The sequence below is a fragment of the Fukomys damarensis genome, unplaced genomic scaffold (assembly GCF_012274545.1).
Source record: "Fukomys damarensis isolate Sample0158 unplaced genomic scaffold, DMR_v1.0_HiC HiC_scaffold_27, whole genome shotgun sequence".
In the NCBI taxonomy this organism is placed as follows: Eukaryota; Metazoa; Chordata; class Mammalia; order Rodentia; family Bathyergidae; genus Fukomys; species Fukomys damarensis.
This window is the reverse complement of record NW_022900939.1, coordinates 20,769,728-20,788,836: the sequence shown is the minus strand read 5'-3', so window position 1 is coordinate 20,788,836 and position 19,109 is coordinate 20,769,728. Positions and strand designations below refer to the sequence as shown.

Here is a 19,109-nt window from a genome sequence, read left to right as displayed (position 1 = left end):
ATCTTTTCTGTGATGCTAGAAATGAAATTCTTTGAGAGTGATTTTTTTCTCTCTCACTTTAAAGATTGAGAAGCATGACGGTCTGGTGGAGGCCACAGAAGGTTTGCGGAAATGTGTGGTTTTTTTTATGGTACCAGGTATTAAACTCAGGTCTTACTGCTTGCAAGGCAGGTGGCAGCACCACTGAGCTAAATCCCTAGCTGTGGAAATGTGTTTTTGACAAGAACTCTGGTAAGCATGTCATTTTTGCTTGGCCTACTTTTTAATATTTTTTACATGAGTCATTATCCATTTTCCCTTTTTCATATACCTATCAGGATTCTTTTTTGGGACTGTGTTCTGTTTTATATTTCAGAAAGATGTATATGACATATTTTACAAGCTTTATGGATGAATTCACACTCCATTTTACCTTATTGCACCTAAAATAACCATAGCTTCTGTCAAGAGAGCATCAAGTTTTACTTAGCTGACTTTGTTTTTTTTTGAGACAGGGTCTCACTATGTAGTTGGGTCTGACCTGGAACTCACTATGTAGCCCAGGCTGGTCTCGAACTCCCAGCCATCCTCCTGCCTCAGCCTCCCGAGGGCTGGGATTACAGGCGTGCACCACCACGCCCGGCTACTAAGTCTGACTTTTCAGCAAAGCAAGCAAACATCTAAAGCTATGTGAGAGCCCTGAGTATATATCAGTGGGGTTTAACTATGTAAGAGGAAGACTTTATTGGTCAACTTGTGGAGAAAAGAGAGAGTTCATCCTTTATGAACTGTAAGTTCTCATGCCACCCACATGAAACTGGTTCTGCTGACCGTTTTGTATTTTTTTTAATTCTTTTTAAATTTTTTTTTCAGCTTTGAGTTTATTGGTACATTTTAGGGATACAGTACAGTTACATTCATTGTTGGGATCTTGTACCTCTACATGACAAGTCTTGATTCTCATTTTTTCCCCTTACCCCTGCCTTCCCTTCACCCCCTCCTCCCTCCCCATCTACAAACACTTTATTTTCATCTTTTCATTCTCTCACATTTTTTTCTTTTCCCTTATTACCCTTCCCCTACCCATCCCACCTTCCCTACACCTTTAGCTTCTTTCTTCCCATTTCTAAATGTCAGTATGTATTTTTTTTAAGATTGCAGTATATTTTTATGTGTATTAGAGCAAAAAGTAAAACTAAGCACATCCAAACAGACCAAATGAGTCTCCCAGCAAAGTACATTGATCTTGCACAATTTTGAATTGTCATTGAGATTTTCTCTACTTTTAAGTTGTTATTTATATTTACATAATTATTGCCTCTTGGTCCTGTGACCACGATTAAATACATAATTTTGTTCTTAGTCCATTTGATACTTCCTTTTTAAAGCACAATACATTTAATGGATTTTTGGACTAGGGAGATCAAATGGAGGCTTGCTTTGTACACTCCACACATTGACCTGGTATTGTAATAGCTCTAGATCAGTACACCCCACCTCAAAAATATTATTTCTTAAGAACCTGGCGTGGTGATGCATGCCTGTAATCCCAGCACTTGGATGGCTGAGGCAGGAGGATCACTGTTAGTTCGAGACCAGCCTGGGCTACATAGTGAGTTCCTGGTCAATCTCAACTACATAGTGAGACCCTGTCTCAAAACAACAACAACAAAGAACTTGAGACTGGTACGCATACATCAATTTGTTTTACCTTTTCTCTGAGTAGTCTGGTTTCATTTATATTTCTTCTTAGATCCATAGAAATGAAAGATTTTAGGATTTGAGTATGTTAAACAATCAGCCCAAACCTCCCATTTTATCGATAGGAAAACAACTCTGAGAGATGAGGTGAATGGTCAAATATTGACTGAACTGATGTATGTCTTCCCCATTAAGTTGGGTGGTTCAGAAGGTTAAGAGAATACCTTTATGTCATCAGGTCAAGAGACCTGCCTCAATTTTAAGTGGAGCAGTTGTTTGTGACTTGAGTTTTCTCTTTTTAAAATGACAGTGATAACCTACAAACCTATGTGAAATTTTTAACTGTAAATTGATAAAGTATAATTATATATTTGTGAAGACTAAAGTGATCTAATTTATGAAAGCAGTTTGGAGTAAACATCTAATTAAATTGTGTATTTCTTAGCTTAAATACCACTTTTTGTGAGAATATTTGAAATTTATTCTTAGCAATTTTGAAACATACTACTTACTGTATCTATAATGCTGTATAATATCTCAAAGAAAAACATTATTTCTCTTTATTGAGGCTTTGTACCTTCTTATTACCTTCCTCCATTCTTTCTACTCCCCCACAGTTTCCGTATTTTTATCTCAAATATTAACCATTGGGTTATCATATGAAATGGTGTCTTCCTTGCTGTTGTACTCTGGATTTTGACAAACAGTTCAAAATTGTGTAAGATCAGTATACGCTATTGAGAGATTGACTTGGCCTGTTTGGTTATGACTAGTTTTTTAATTTTTTGCTTTTACATCAAAGTTAGGTGCACCTCAGCAGGGCTAATTTACCTGTACCTTGGTAATTGGAATTGGGTAGTCACTTGTACCATTGTTTTGCATCCTTGCCCATTGTTACAGTAGGCATAGGTGGTTTTCTGGGTTTTACTGTGGATGCTCATTTATCAATTTGTGACCTGGCTTCCTATTAATAGCAATTCAGATTGGGTTGGCTTCATGTATGGCTGTAGTGATTTCAGTGTCCATTAGGGTGCATAGCTAGTCAGTGATAATGATTCAATCAGGTGCCAAAAAAGTACTTCACATATATGAATAGTGCCTTTAGAAGGTGGTATTGTGGATTTGCCTTGCTGTTATGTGCTGTACATGGTAGTCTTTTTTACATTTTTGATATGGATTTTTTTTGGGGGGGATACCGGGGATCGAATTCGGGTCCTAGTGCTTGCAAAGCAGGCACTGGAACCACTGAGCTAAATCCCCAGCCCTTAGGTATGGATTTTTGATTAATGGTTTAGAAACTTTGGTATTCTTGCCTTGGCTTGTGTTAAAATTACTGATGTTCCTGAAATTAGCTGATAGAATTACCAATATTTTTGTTTTTGAGAAATGCCTCTGAAGACATAGAAGTATAATTTAGGTTGTTTCTCCCAATTATGGATGTTTGTGCAATTATTTTTATATTCAAGGTTTTGTACATTGTGCTAGGCTTTGAAGGTAAAATGATGAACAAGCCATTATAGAGGTAAGTTATCATCCCATATCATTATCTTCTACCTCTTTAGACTTAACTGTTAAGAGCTTGTTTGAAGATACTTGGAGCATTGCAATCCTTGAGATCCATATTAGAATGACATAGATTGAGGTGGCCTGCCTTAGAACTTTCTAAAGCCAGTAAGAAGGAGAGTTTCTTACTTTTGAGTCTAGACTTTGGGCTGTGATCTTTCTGTAATTTACTGCAAATCTCAATGATCTTGCTGCTGCCAATATCCTCATATCCTTTCTCATTTTGTCCCTTAATTATGAGGTAAAAACAGTGGTTTCCCAAAAATTACCTGGCCAGAGTTCCCTTTTTCTTTTTCAAATGTTTAGGGAGAATCTTCATTATCTTCATGTATTCCATCATCATCTGTAACATTTGAACCAAACATGTCTTTCTTGCTTAGTGTTTTTCATTGGTCTCATAGTCTAGATACCTTCAGCTAGATAGATTCTTTACTGGCGAGGAATGGGAAAACTGGCTTCATTTCCTGTATGAACCTGTCTAAATTCTGTTACCATCAACATCCCCTTACTGAAGTAAAGAAAATTTAGACTTCATTAACTCCACCTTTATATTTGAAGAAAAGGATGCTCAGGTTTAATTGTCTTCAGTCTTTCATTAAGTGAATAGCTGGAATTGTCAGACTGCTAGCATAGATTTTCAGCTGGTCCTTCTTTCACTCTCTTTGCTTCCAGGTTGTCATGAAGTAAGCAACTTTACTCCACCAGACCCTTTTACTATCCCTCCATACCTTGGAGCTGGCCAACTCTGGACTAAAAATATGAGCCAAAGTAAACCATTTCTTTAAGTTGCGCGTGTGTTGAGCATTGTGTCCCAGTAGTGAGGAAAGTAACTAAGACATCAGATTTTAGTGAACCAGTTCAGAATGCTGTACTTAAGATAGAAGTCATGAATAGACAAAAATATACCCTTTGAAAGTGGCTTTATTTGGACTTTTCCTGCAGCATAAGGGAGGAATGGTACATATACTAATCCACTAAAGGTTTTGGAGAAGTTACTTACACAGAATAAAAAGGCAGGTTTTCTGTTTAGTAATGTGTTAGGAGAGGGGCTCCTTGTAGACCTGATCAAGGATGGCTGCAGGGTAAAGGAAGTCTATCCAGAGAGGCTGTTGGGTGGGGATGAGGGTGGAGTGGCGGTTCATCTAGTATGGACCTGTGACTGGATGCTGCTACAAACAAAGTAAATATCTCCTGGAGCCACCAAGGCTGCTGGGTGTAACCGAACTGCCAGGCATTTAGAGCAGCTGCAGAAGAAAAGAAAGGAAAAATACAAAGTACCTCTTGGGGAGTGTTGGGCCTTCTCTTCTGTGTCATTGGCATCTATCTGGCCAAAACAGTACCGTTTGCCACTCTAGCCTTAGAATTCATTAATTTTTGAAGTAAAAAATTTAATTTTCCATAGTTTAAAGTCAGCAGCCCTTAACCGTTCGCCCAATGCAACTGTAATACTTGGAGACTCTTAGCCAATTAAGTAGCATATTTGAAGAGTATGTACTTATGTGTATATTTTTTGATTTTTTAAAGTTGTAAACTGTTACTGATTTCTGCTATGGAAATATATAGATGAGGATTGCTCTTTCTGTTTCTTTATTGTATCCTCTTTCCCCCATTTTAAATCCCCATCCTTGTAACAGATTTATTATAGTTCTGGTTAAAACAGTGTTTAGCTTTATTTGTGACCACACACAAGTGCTATTTATAGGTATTAGCTGGTAAAGTATAAATAATTTCCTAAACAACTTTTTGTTTTCTCTGAAAATGTGTTACTTATTTTAAAAATCCATTTAACACTGATTCTGCTTCAAACTTTTAGACCTTGTAAAAGTTCACTTACAATAGCCCTGTCTTTTTGAACTCTCCCTGCTTCATTCTGATCAGGTATACTCTCTGCTTAGTGTACACTTGTCTTCCCTGCTCTTCCTTTACCCTGAACCTGGAGATTTTTTACTTTTTTTCCTAGAGACCACCTGTTTCTGTTTGTCTTTCTTATGGATCTTCCTTGTTTCAGTGGAGCCCAGTCTCCACTAGTTTTCTATGAGAAAGTGTTTAGGAGGTAAACCTTTTGAGACTATGTCTCTTTGTGTGCCCTTGATCTATAGTTTGAGTACATACTTTAGGATTGGAAATCATTTTTTTTCTCTAGTTTGCACAGGCAGCTATTAGAAAATGCTATAGATTAAAGAAAATGAGTAGACAGCAATCAAAATTTTTGTGCTTGTAGTTCTGGAGACTGAAAGGCAAGATCTAAGCTCTGGTCAGTTTGGTTTCTGGTGAGGGCCCTCTTCTGGTTTACATACATAATTTCTTGCTGTATCCTCAGATGTGCACAAAAAGAGCAAGCTCTTTGATATCTTTTAGACACTAAGCCTGTTAAATCAAGCCTCATCCTATGACCTTATTTAACCTTAAATACTTCCTTACTCCAAACACAAGCCACAGTGGGAATAGAACAGCATGTGTGTGTGTGTGTATTATATACATTTTTTTTTGGTACTGGGGATAAAATTCCAGACCTTGCAATTGTGAGGCAGGCACAGTGCCACTAAGCTAAATCCCCAACTCCAGCATATAAATTTTGAGGACACAACCTTTGGTCTACCACCCTGCCTTTAGAATTGTTTAGATATTGCATCATCTTTTTTTATTGTGGAAAATTTATGTTATATATCATGAACTTTTACTGTCTTACTAATCTATTTTTAATTTTAGTTCTGTGGTATTAAACACATTCTTAATGTTGTGCATCCATCACCACCTTCCATCTATATAACTCTTGTCATCTTGTAAAACTGAAAGTCCATACCCATTAAATTATAACTCTCCATTCCTCCTCCTTCCCTCTTCCCTGAGCTTCTGGCAAGCACCATTCTATGTCTCTCATTTTGACTAAGTACTAGTTTCATTTTGTCTGTTTCAGCATATGTTCCAAGACTCCCTAAGGGATTTCTGAAACCTCAGATAGTACTGACCCCTGTGTATAACATGTTTTTTTCTACTCATACATACTTAGGATAAACTTTAACTTTTAAATTAGACACAGTAAGAGATTAACAATAAAATAGTTATAATAATTACTATAATAAAAGCTATGTCCATTGTACTATAATAAAAGTTATGTCATAGGTCTCTGACAGAGACAGTCTTACTCTACTGTAGTTCCTCTTTTCTTGACCACAAGCAGCAGAAACCAGAGAGAAAACACTGAGATTAAGAAGGGACCACTGGATCTTATACTACAGACGCTTTTCTTCTTCTTGACCATAAGCAACAGAAACCAGAGAAAACAAAACTGGGATTAAGAGGAGGACCACTGGACCTTATACTGAGTGAAATTATAAAAGACATTTTTGACTTTTTGTGATGAACTGTTTCATTTAATATGCTCTTAGGGGATGTCCATGTTGTAGCATATGTCAGAATTTCCTCCCTAAAAAAGGCTGAATAACACTTCATTGTATGTGCATACCACATTTTGCTTAATCTACTTTACTGTTGATGGGCAGTTGGATTGTTCCTGTATTTTAGTTATGGCATATAATGGTATATAAATATCTCGTTGAGATTCTTCTTCAGTTTTTTTTTTTTAAGTATAAAACCAGAAGTATAATTACTAGATCATAGCTGCACCATTTTATAGCAGGCTGCAAGGGTTCTCCTTTCTCCACATTCTTGCAGACACGTATTATTTTCTGGTTTTGTTTGTTTTGTTTTTAATTGTCGCCGTCCTCATGTGTATGGTGTTGTTACATCATCATCATCATCATCATCATCATCATCATCATCATCATCATCAATTCTGGAGATGGGACCTAGGGCTTTGTACATAGGAGGTAGGGGCTTTACTACTAGATTCAATCCTCAGCCTTTCATTAATTATCCTTTTGTTTTTGAAAATTCTGAAGCTCTTCAGATTTTTGATCCTTTGTAAAAGTTCTGGGTTCCTTGTGGTGTTTCCTGATGTAGATCTTTTCAGGAATCCTTTTAGAAGTTAGTTTGCTGGTTGTCTCCCTTCTGTTTTTCTGTTCTCTTTTTTAACTCTTAGCTTTCTGTTTAGTTTTTAATTTTTACTGTGAATTTAAAAAATTTTAAGAGCTCTTTTTCTTCTGTACCCTTTAAAGTACTATAATCTTCAATGAATAGATTATGTTAGGATATCAATTACTATTCTTTTTTTTTTTCTTGTATTTTTTGGTTTGCTACTTTTCGTGTTAGAGGTTTTCTGGAGGTGTTTGGTCAGGGATACTCAACACAAAGTTCAATCATATGATACTGACATTCTTTCCTAGCTTTGTCACAATAAAATAGCAGAGAGAATGAGGACACCTCAATATCTATGAACATACTAGTTTATTAGATCTTTTGTGATGGTTAGGGTAGAGCATCACCTGGAATGATTTTGGGATATGTTCAAGGGGCCGATGTAGCACCCTTTTGAGTGTGTCTGGGTGGCTAATGAAGGTAGAGCTTTGAGGTCTATGTCTGGTCCTGTCCCCTGTCTCTCTGGCACTGTTTCACTGATCTGCTTCCCAGCTACTTATGAACTAAGCATCTTTGCTCTTTTATGCCCATCCACCATGATGTTTCTGTCTTGGTGCCAGCCAGTCATGGACTGAATCCCCAGACACTGTGAGCCAAATTAAACCTCCCTTTTAAATTGTGGGTGTTAGTTACTGTGTTCCAGTGATCCTCACTTCTAAATAATGTCTTCTGCTAAAAGAAATTCCTCCAAAATTCCTTGGAGAAATGGCTTCTTTCAAAGCCATAGCAGAGAATGCACAGGACAAGTTGTTATGAGAAGAAATCAGAGTGTGCTCAAGAAATGAGAAAAACATACATGAGCATACTTGAAGGGCTTCCCATAGGCCAAGTCTGGGACAGTTTGAATATCAGAATAAATAATGATGCTAATAAGAATCTGTGGGTCCATACGTATAATTCAGGAAAGAGAATGTGTGGGGAGTTGGGAACATGCCTTACTGATGTTAGAATATCAGCTAATAAATGCAGAAGGAGCAGTAGAACTACAAGTGCCCTATCATGTTTAAGTATTATAGTGTCAACTGCCATTAACACTACAACTATGGAGTTTATGTTCTAAGAGCATAGCCTGTAGGTATCTTTCTACAGATTACTTATTGAGACAGTAAAGAAACCTAACATGTATCATCTTAACCAATTGTTCAAAATTATCACCAGTAATAGCAGAAATTGACATTACTTCTCTTTATGCTTCACAGCTTCATTTTTGTAGCATTCCTGCCTGAAATGTACTTATAACTTGTATTCTTGAAATATGTTAGTGAAATCAAAGACAAAAAAAAAAATGCTGCAAATCTGTTTCAGATGAGAAGAAAGTTAGGAGATGTGACATCGGTTGTGTTATGTGATCCTGAATTGAAGGGAAGGGTTACTGCTATAAAGGACATTATAGAGCAGTTGGCAGAATTGGAATATGAACTGAATAGCCCCCATTCAATAATTTATATGCCAAGTTTTTTATTTTGACATGTGTTCTGTGAAGAGTTTAAGAGTAAACGGAGGTTGGGAATGTGACCCAGTGGTAGAGTATGTGCTTAGAATTCATGAGACCCTAGATTCAGCCTGCAGCACCAAAACCAGATAAGGGTAAAAAGGGCAGTCAGGTGTTTGGGTGGGTGGATGAAGTTGTATGGGATGGGGTGGTAAGGTGAAAGTGACTCGGTGATATCAGCTGATGAGTCTTGGTGAAGGCTTTGAGGAAGTTTCTTGTACTGCTTGAAATTATTCTGCAAGCTTGAAATAATTTTTTAATCCCATTCCCCCCTCAACCCCCCTTAAAATAATTTTTTTTAAGGTTGAAATAAGAGTTGCTGATAGCAAGCTTCAGTCTTAGGTGGAGCTCATTGGCTTGCACAGTGTAGTAGATTGACTGGTGTAAATTCTTGTACTCATAAGACAATTTCAGTCTTCAATCTATAGAGTAAAAGTCTTGTGTACTGGCCAGAAAAAGAAGAGCCCAATAAGGGAAATCTGCCTACAGTGTGGTATAGTGTGGTGTGTTTATATCTGACCCTCCTGCCTCCAGCATGCCATCACCATGCCCAGAAGAACAGTGTTTTTAGTCTGTGATCATTTGCTAGTTGTGGAAAGTGCAGAAGATGTTTAAGGATCTAAATGTCCATTGAATGGCTTTAAATCAGTATTCTTTCTATTCCTTTTTTTGCAACCTTTAAATTTATTCTTTTCTAGGTCCTTGTGGATTGTGACTTTAGTCCTTTTACTCAAGATTTAGACCTTATTTCAGTGTATTTTCATTATTTATTCTTTACCCAGGAGTCCCAGTCCTGTACTTGTACTCTACTCCATTCTTTTGATCTCATTTCTCATATTCTTAGACCTTAGAATAATTTTAAAAAATTTAGCATAATAATATAAGGCCATATTTCCCATTACTAGCTTAGGTGAAAAACAAAAGAATATGCAACTAAACAGACCCTTTTTCAGAAGAGCAGATTATATATTAGTATACTTACTACAGTTTAGGTCGGCCCTAGATTCATAATGTTCTGAGCACATTGATAGCCATGTTTTCTTTTGGTGTCATAGGATAGAGTGTAGGGATGACGCTGGGCACACTTTGCTGGTGACATTCTGCTGAGATCCTGTGATTGGACCGGCTTGTAAGTGGGTGGTTGTGCGTCTTGTGAAAAATCATTGTGTATGTTCAGAAAGCACTTAAATGGCAAAATGTTTTTATTTTTAGAATTAAATATTCTTTTCATTTTCACCTGTTAATTATTTGTTCATTTTGTTTGTTTCTCTTGAGAGAAAGTGTTGATAATAATGTAGATTGAGTTTATTGCAGAAAGGTATTACATGAAAATATTTTTTGGAGGCACCTTGTAGACTACATTTTTAGAGGCTTTCAAATGAATATAGCATTTACTGTTTGGAGTCTTTTTCTATAATACTAAGTTAATACATGAAATGTTTTGGAAGATAATTTATATTCCTTTCATGTATAGCATATGATTAATAGACATTAGAAACTGAAATTGGCTGTAGCTAGTACTTCACTGAACTTAATGTTCTGCTCAAGAGTTCCTGGTGAGTGTTAAAATTGTTGAAACTCTTACCTAGGGAACATGAAAAGGTCTAGATAAAAATATTATTGATGTTTTCTTTCTAGCATAAAGACATGTCTTTTTCCTCACTAATAGTGCTCTTATGACGTCTGTATTTCTTTTAGGGAGTCATTATTTAGTGCTGAATAAAAGGTGGGATAGAGGAATGACAGTCTCTTTTTTCCTGTGTCCAATAAGAAAATTCAATTAAAGAAAACTTTTTATAGTTCCTGGGGCTCAAGACCCTGATGAAAAAGTATCTTTTTTTTTTTTTTTTTTTGGTACCAGGGATCAAACTCAGGTCCTTGCGCTAAGCAAGGCAGGCACTGGAACCATGAAAAAGTATCTTTTAATTGTAGCTTTCATCAGACCAAAAAAAGAATATATGTGATTATCTGCTTTTTTTTTTTCTTTTAATAGGAGAACCTGTTTTAAACCATATCCTACTTTATTCCTGCTAATCTGCCAATGTGGTAAATTGGAAGACAGCGGTCACCTGGATAACCTGTAATGGGCAAGGAGTCACAAAGAAGAAAACATTTCTTTTAATTTTTAACCTTGGTTTGAAAGGTAAGACCATTATGTCAGGAGTTTTCTTCTGTGAATTACATCAGGGAAAGTAGCATTCTCTCATAAGACCCTGGAACCCAGGTAAACCATGTCTAGGGTAGTCTCTTTGAGGTAGGTACAATGTTTTAATGTGCTGTTTTTAGGAAATTAAACAGTCTTTGTAGTCTGCCTTGGTATAACTAGGAGTGTGCAGAACTCAAAAGAACTCAAAGAATTCTTAGTTTTGGGGGAAATTAAGTTGAGCACTAAGGACCAGGTAAACCTAGCAATCTGAAGTAGCTATACAGAGAAAGAATGCTAATAGAGATCTGTGACCTAGGCCACTGCTTCTACAGTTCAGTTACCTGGCTGTGTGTGTGTGTGTGTGTGTGTGTGTGTGATATCAACCAAAGAACAGTCACCTATCTCCTTTTGAGTTCTGATTGCAGAAACATTTAATTAAAGATTAGATTGTCCTGACATATTTGACTTTTGCCTCAGTTAGCATCTAATAGGAAGTCACACAGTGGGCCTTTTTGCGGGGAGCCATGAAAACACTTATTCCAGTTGTATCTTGAGGAGAGGATAGACACAAACTCTTTAATCATCTACCTTTGTGGACTGGTGCTTGCCCTAAGACTTGAAGTTTTAGTTAACTTCTTGTTTCCCTTTCTTCCTTTTTTTTTTTTTAATTAATTTTATTGGGCCTGGGACTTAGCTCTGTGGTTCCGCCACCTGCCTTGTAAGTGCAAGGACCTGAGTTTGATCCCTGGTACCAAAAAATAAAAAAAAATAAAAAAAAATAATTTTATTGGTTCATTGAAGGTGTACAATATAATGATATTCATCATTGGAAATTTGTACCTTTACATAATCCATCTTGATTCTTATATTTTCCCCCATTCCCATCTTCTCTTTAATCCCTCCACCCTTCCCTATCTACAAAGACTTTTTTTCCATTCTCAATTTTTCTTGTATTCTCTTCCCTTCTTTCTTTTCCCCTCCTCCTCCCACTTCCCCTTCCCTTTTGCACCTTTTCTTCCTATTTTACATTATCTGTTATACCTTTTAGTCCTTACTTACGCTTTCAGTTTCTAACACTAGAGGAACTATTTGGTATTTACACGTGTCCTCTTTATTTCACTTAAGAGTATCGTCTTAACGTGTATCCATTTAGTTATAAATGTCTCTAGTTTCTCATTCTTTATGGCTGAGAAGTACTCCCATTTTATTAAAAAAAAAAAGCATTTTCTTTATCCATTCTCCCGTTGATGGGCTGTTGGGCTACTTCCAAGTTTTAGCTATCATGAATTGTGCAGCTATGAACATGGGTACACATATATTACTGTGGTATGATTCTTTTAATTCTTTGGGGAAGACACCTGGCAGGGGGATAGCTGGGTCAAATGGGACTTCCAGTCCTAGTTCTTTGAGGTTATCTCCATACTGATTTCCACAGTGGTTGCACCAGTCTTCCCTTTCTTCTTTTCATTAGTAACCTTTGCAGCTATCTTTTTCTTATTCTATATACTGTAGTATTTGATTTCACATCTTCTAGGGTTCAACTTTCTTCCTACCTTTTTGTCAGACATTTCTGGATTGTTCCATGTCCTTTGTTGTCATTTCTTTGTGAACTCTTAGAATATTTCATTGTTATTTTAGGATTTATTCTTTTCTCTTTAAATTTTAAGTATTTGTGAGCAAAATCCCTGGCCTTTAGACTAAACTTATACTGCAGAGGGCCAGGTGATAAATATTTTAGGTTTTGCGGGAAAACAAAAAAGATGATATTATGAAGGTATCTATAGAACAAGGGGAAAAATTTTTCACAATTATTGATGAGATTAGAAATTCCATAGTTGAAGTTTTCTTTAATATGGATCTATAAATAGGGAGGTGGAATTATTTTCCAAGAGGGGTAACATTTCACCTAATTGATATTCCAAGTTATACCCTGCCATCACAATATATTGCAAATCTTCATTTCATCTGTTAATAGTGATCTGTGGCAAGATTTTACATATTTCATCTTTGAAATTACTTTTTACACAGATAGGTACTTCCACATTCTGTTACAGGCCCATAAGCATATATGACTTCAAGTGAGTGTGTTCATTCCTTTGGAAGTGTATAGAATTTTATTAAATTTTTTTGTATTTGCTTTTTAGCATGTTTGTTACATTGTAATCACTTTTAGTTGAAGGTTAGATGAAAACTCCTATGTCTAACAACTACATGGATTTTGAAATAGAGAAATTTTCTTTGGGCTTACATTTGTGCCTTTAAAAATGCTATGTAGGGTTGGGTATTTAGCTCAGTGGCACTGCACCTGCCTCGCAAGCACAAGTTCGTGAGTTCAATGCCCAGTACAGAAAAACCTTCTGGACTCTATAGATATCCTGTCTTTTTCTCAGCCTCCCACTTACCTGAGATTGTGTGTGTGTGTGTGTGTGTGTGTGTGTGTGTGTGTGTGTGTGTGCCAACATTCCCAGCTGTGATTTTTTAAATATAAAAATGAAGTGAATAGTAAAATTGTACCTTTTGCTCTGCTTCTAACATCTTACCAGTATATATGAACTGTGGTATGTGTAGGAGTTTGCTTTTGAAGCATTGTGTGTTTCCTTACCAGCTCAGAATTCCAAAGGCAAGCCATAAATTTGTGTCATTTAATACCAAAGTACAGATCAAGAATGAAGAAATAGTGACAGACTTTGAGAAGGTGGAATTATAGTAACACTGGAGAAGGAATAGTAATTTGTATGAAATCTCTTAGGGGATACTTTTTTTAATGTAGAAGCCATGGCAGGATCTCACCATCTTCTCTGGACCAGTCATTGTGGAGTCAGGTTCATTCCACTCCAGCCTGTTAGCCACCTTGTTTATAGTTACAGGGTTACACTTCAGAGTAGCTCCTGCTGCTCATCAGCCTTTCCTTCCTTGGCCTCAGTATTTATATCTTAGCAAAGCAGGTAGTGCTTACAGTGCCCCCTCAATGCTCTCAGTTCAGCTGTTCCCTTTCCTGTCCCACATCGCAGCCATGTATCCGGATCACATCTGTCCTCTTTCTCTCTTCTCTGTAGGAACAAAACCTCTGTTGAGAGTGTACTTGGCACAGCTTCAGTGTCATCACCTCTTTTATATCTCCAATCTGCTGTTTTTCAGAATTGTTTCTGTACATTATTTAATGTAATGTAAATATCTCTCAAGTAAAACTCAGTGATCTGTCCTTATGTAAGAAGCATGCATTGTGCTGTGCCTTCATGCAATTCCCTTTGAGATCTTGCCTTGCATTGCCAACTTATTCCTGCCACCTTCCCCCAAAAAAACTCTTCTTGTCGGCAGGGCCCTCTCCCTGCCATGAACTTCCTGAAGCTACTGGATTTTCCTATTCTTTGTACTTTTGTGCAGATCCTGGTATACTTTTATTCTTTTCCATCACCTACTAAAGCTTGTGATTATCTTTTTAGGTTTAGCTTAGGGTTCATGTACAATGAAGTCTTTCCTGACTAGGGAGCTTTGCTGTGGACCAGGCTTAGAGTTCGTGCTTCCTTTGTCTCTATTTTTCCTGTTCTCAATTTTATTATGTTAATTAAGGTAACTGGGACCATTTATCTTCTGTATTTTTGTCTGCAGTACATGTTAATGCTTTTAAAGTACTAAAGTACCTATTGGTCAGTGTAGGTCATACTATATGGAGTTGAGTCTTTACCGTGTGCTATCTGGGCAGAAGCAGCTGCTTCTCCAGTTTTTGTACTATTTATATTTCATACATTTAGGTAACTGCAACTATTTAAACTTCAATACCTTATACACGTTTATTGCATGTCTAGCATTTGATACAGGTACTCACTTTGGAATTGGATTTTTAAGGTTTCCAGTGGGGCCAGTTGTGAAATGCTTTAGGCAGATTTTAGTTCACAGGTTATGTGACCTATGCAGTCTCACAGTTAGTTCCATGTTCAGAAGCACTTGATTTAATGCCCTGGGCCCAGTCAGTCCTAGTATTCCACAGTTGGTGGGGTATAGACAGGGAGCTTAGCAGTATACTGTTTTCCCTACTTAGAAAATTACTAAATTAGGCATAGTGAGTTCATATGATGATTAAGAATTTGAACTTGAAATTAAAGTTCTCCATTGTGATTCCTGTAGTTTACTGTCTGGGTAGACTCACTAGCTCTTTCAAGAGAACTAATAGTTTCTAATAGTGTATCTTTCAGCAGATAGTGCTAAAAGTGTTTTTGGCATCTTTTTTTTTCTGGGTTCCTATTAGAGAGTAATGTATGTTGTGCCTCTGACTTATTGGGAAGAAAGCCATTAATAGCTTATCCAGAGGGAGTTGCTGAAATAAATATCACAGTCACATGTTTGTAGCAGTAAGTTTTTCAAGGTTATATGATTACTTGAATATACTTATTATACTTTGTGAAGATGTAGACTAAAATGATCCTTGATTTTGTTGAAAATTACAATTGATCAGTAGTGATTTAAACTTGCAACATCAACAGCATCTGGGAATCTGTCAGCGATATAAAATCTCAGGCCAAACCTCTGTTTTACAGAGTAGAATCTGAGACTTTTTTTAACAAACCCCTAGATAAAAGTTGGGAAACATTGCTTTAAGCTCCCTGGTTGTGGTGCTGAGTGTGTACTGTATAGTAGCTTCTGTTTGCTGAGTGCCTGTAGGTTTTCACTGCTCATTGACTCCCTCTAACCAGTTTGTGAGAATACTGAGGCTTACAGGGGTGATGTTAGCTCTCTCAGGGTCTCAGGGCTAGCCAGGAATTGAGCTGACAGTAGGATCCAGGTCTGCTTAGATGCTTAATAGTCCCTGAAAGTTGTTGGGAAACATGTTTATGTGGTGAAAACAAGTGGTTGTATGTAGGTGATTTTCATGAATCATAATTGGGCCCCTATTGAATATAGTACTAGAATTCTGTTAGCAGTGACTTGGCAAATCCTATGGATAGACTGTGGTACTTTTGTCAAACCTCTTGGAAATGGTCTATCCACATTTCAATCCAGGCATTTGTCAGTGATAGGGGTGTCCCTTTTTTCCCAGAGGCATTGTCACTCCTTGAGTGCTTTGAAATAAAGACACTGTGCCCCAGATTTTATTTCAGGGAAAGCTTTGGCATTTTGATGATTTTTAAATAATTTCAGAGAGTCTTTAAAGCACTTGATCTGAGATGAATGAATTTACTCAGAATTTATTTTGTGTTTATAAGATGGCAGTATTCACTTGTCTTAAGTTACAGGAATGGTTAACTGTTGACTCCCCAGTTACATCTCTCCTAATCACATCCTTTGGGGAGAAAACTGGTTTTGAAGAAAAATGGAGGTTTGTTTGGTTTTACCACTCTGTCTCATTGATTGGTTTACTATAAGAAATTATCTTCCCTTGTTATCTCTAATACTATTTAACTACAGTTTAGGGTGTGAATAAAGTATGTTTATATTTACTAAAAACTAGTCGTTGAATTACTCTCTTTAGTTTTTCTTTGAGCCTTAGTACAGTTGTCTTTTAAAAAGGACATCATTTTTGTTAGTGCAGGCAGTTGAACTTTGACTTTTTTCTACTTCAAAGGGCACACACACAGATAAGAAGCAAGCCAACTTGGTGTTTGGCTTACTGGTAAAATACGTAGTATTTGTTTAAGGGGCCCGCTGTGATTGTATTTGTTTTTGAGTTTGTGCTATAGCCAATATAATGAAAATTTACTGTGGAAATGTATATTTCAAAGTGTTGATTTGAAAAAAATATGATTCTGAGGATAGTGGAGAACAGAAAGAATACATCAATTTTCCAGTAGATGATTGCTAAAGTTTCTTTTTTTTTTTTTTTTTTTTTTTTTTTTTTTTTTTTTTTTTTTTTTTTTTTTTTTTTTTTTTTTTTTTTTTTGGTGTTTCAGTATGGTAAAACATAAAATAATGGATGGCTATATTGGATAGTCTGAGTGACCCAGGAGAGTGGACAATAGAGCTAGCTGTATACATAGCTGTACCAGGGCAGGAGCAAGGATTATGAGGTAAATGCCTGGGTAGATTCAGAAATGGCAGAAAGAAGGTATTAGTGGGAGCTTTATTTCTTCTGGTACAGGGGACTATACCTTTCTGTAAAAGACTAGATAATAAACATTTCAGGCTTTATAGGCCATTGATGTGTTTGTCATATAATCCTTTTTTTCTTACCACAGTAACCCTTTAAAAATGTCAAAAACATTCTTTACTAGCTGTCTGCATATTGTGGCTTTGGGCTAGATTGGGACTGTTTGCTAACTCCTTATTTCACTATGACTAATTAAGCAGTTTTTATAAAACCAGTGTTTAGTGAGCTTCTTATGTAAGGTTAAGGTTTTGGAAGTCAACTTTTAACTAAGGTCGATAAATCATATCTTGTCTCATAATTTAGAAGTATAACTGATTTTTAGACATTTATTTTTCACTTGATTGATGAGTATATCCTGTTTACAATTAGCTAATACTAAGTACCTTACCAGATATTTAAAACTTACTTCCTCCCTCTCCTCTCCCTCTCCCTCCCCCACCCCATACATGTTTGTAGCACATAATGATTACACTCTGTATGGGAAATGTGTAACTGTATGTAACACATCTCAATTCTTTCTTCCCCTTACCCTCTACCCCTGTTTTTAAAAATTTTTGGTTTGCCAGCACAGACTTATTTATGTCTTTATTAAGTTAAGTATAAACACTGATTAACAGCCAGACTAACATGCCAAAAAAACATAAAACACATAAGACAGTTAAAACACAGAAGACTAAATCAAGGCACAATTTTAGATACATTGGCCATGTTGGCTGGATTACAATAACTTTTCTCTCTCCCTCGTTGGTCTTGTATTTTGCTCTTTATTTTATTTGTTGAGTTTCTAATATAAGAGAAACCATGTGATATTTAAATGTGTGTCTGATTTACTTCACTTAACCTTGTGGTCTTAAGGTGCACCCATTTTCTTACAAATGACTCAAGTTTATGGCAGAATAGTACTCCATTTTGTGTAAATAACACATTTTTATTTATTTATCTGTTGATGGACCTACAGGCTGCTTCCAAGATTTAGCTGTTACGAACTGTGCTGCTACAAACATGAGTATGCATGTATCACTGTAATATAAAGTTTTTAACTTTTGGGAAGATACCTAGAAATAGCAGGGTTAAATGAAATTTCTGTTGTTAGTTTTATGAGGAATCTCCGTACTGATAAGGGCTTCTTCTCCCCTTGTAGTCTCACCGGAACTTGATTTCTTAGTGATAGCCATTCTTTCTGAAGATAGACTGTCAGTGTTATTTAAATTTGCATTTTTCTGATGGCCAGAGATGTTGAGCATTTTTTCATGTGTTTATTGTCATTTGTATTTGTTCCCTTGAGAAATGACTGATCATTTCAGTTTCCCTATTTTTGATTGGGTCTTTTATTTTGAGAGAATATATGTGTGTGTGTGTGTGTGTGTGTGTGTGTGTGTGTGTGTGTGTGTGTTTTTGTCTTTATAAATTAAAATATTAGTGCTCTGTCCGAAGAATAGCATGCAAATTTTTTTTCTCATTTTGTAGGTTGTCTTGTCAACCTGGTGGTTATTTCCTTTGTTATGCAGAAGCTTTTAAATTTGATATAATTCAATTTGTTGATTTCTGGTACTATTTTGTGTGTCTTCAAGAGTTTTAGTTATTTCATCTTCCAGAAGATTGTGTCTGTTTTGACGTTCAGATCTTGGTTCATTTTGATTAGTTTAGTACATGATGAGATATGGGTCTAGAGTCAATCTTCTGCTTGTAGAAAGCCAGTTTTCCCAACACCATTTATTAAAGAGGCTATCTTTCTTTCAGTGTGTGTTTTTGGCCCCTTTGTCAAAGATCAGGTAGCTGAATGTGCCTGGAGTTGTTTTTGCATCCTTTGTTCTGTTTCACTAATACACATATCTGTTTGTGTGCCCATACCATGCTGTTTTTATCTTGGTAGCTTTGTAGTAATAGAACTTGAAGTCCGGAACTGTGATGCTCCCTGCTTTGCTCTTGTTGCCCAGGATTGCTTTTGCAGTTCTAGGTCTCTTCTGGTTCCATAGGAATTGTAGGATTGTTTTCCTCTAGCTCCATGAGGAATGCTATAGGTATTTTGATTGGGAATACATTAAATCTGTGTATCAGTTTTGTAAATATGGCCATTTTGCCTGTATTGGTTCTGCCTGTCCAGGGAC

General features: G+C 36.5%; 1 protein-coding gene and 1 non-coding gene across 21 annotated transcripts in view; both read left to right on the top strand.

Annotated features, from left to right (window-relative positions):
* The window catches only part of Ppp6r3 (protein phosphatase 6 regulatory subunit 3), a 142,450-nt gene that overhangs the window by 22,234 nt on the left and 101,107 nt on the right, over window positions 1-19,109 (top strand). For all 20 annotated transcript variants that reach the window (XM_033756756.1, XM_033756753.1, XM_033756749.1 and 17 more), the window contains exon 2: window positions 10,767-10,916. The gene's annotated coding sequence lies outside the window, so the exon portion shown is untranslated. The remainder of the gene's footprint in view (window positions 1-10,766; window positions 10,917-19,109) is intronic.
* On the top strand, window positions 1,293-1,476 carry LOC117283564. Its single transcript, XR_004514604.1, has one exon. It is a non-coding gene; the product is annotated as a U2 spliceosomal RNA (small nuclear RNA).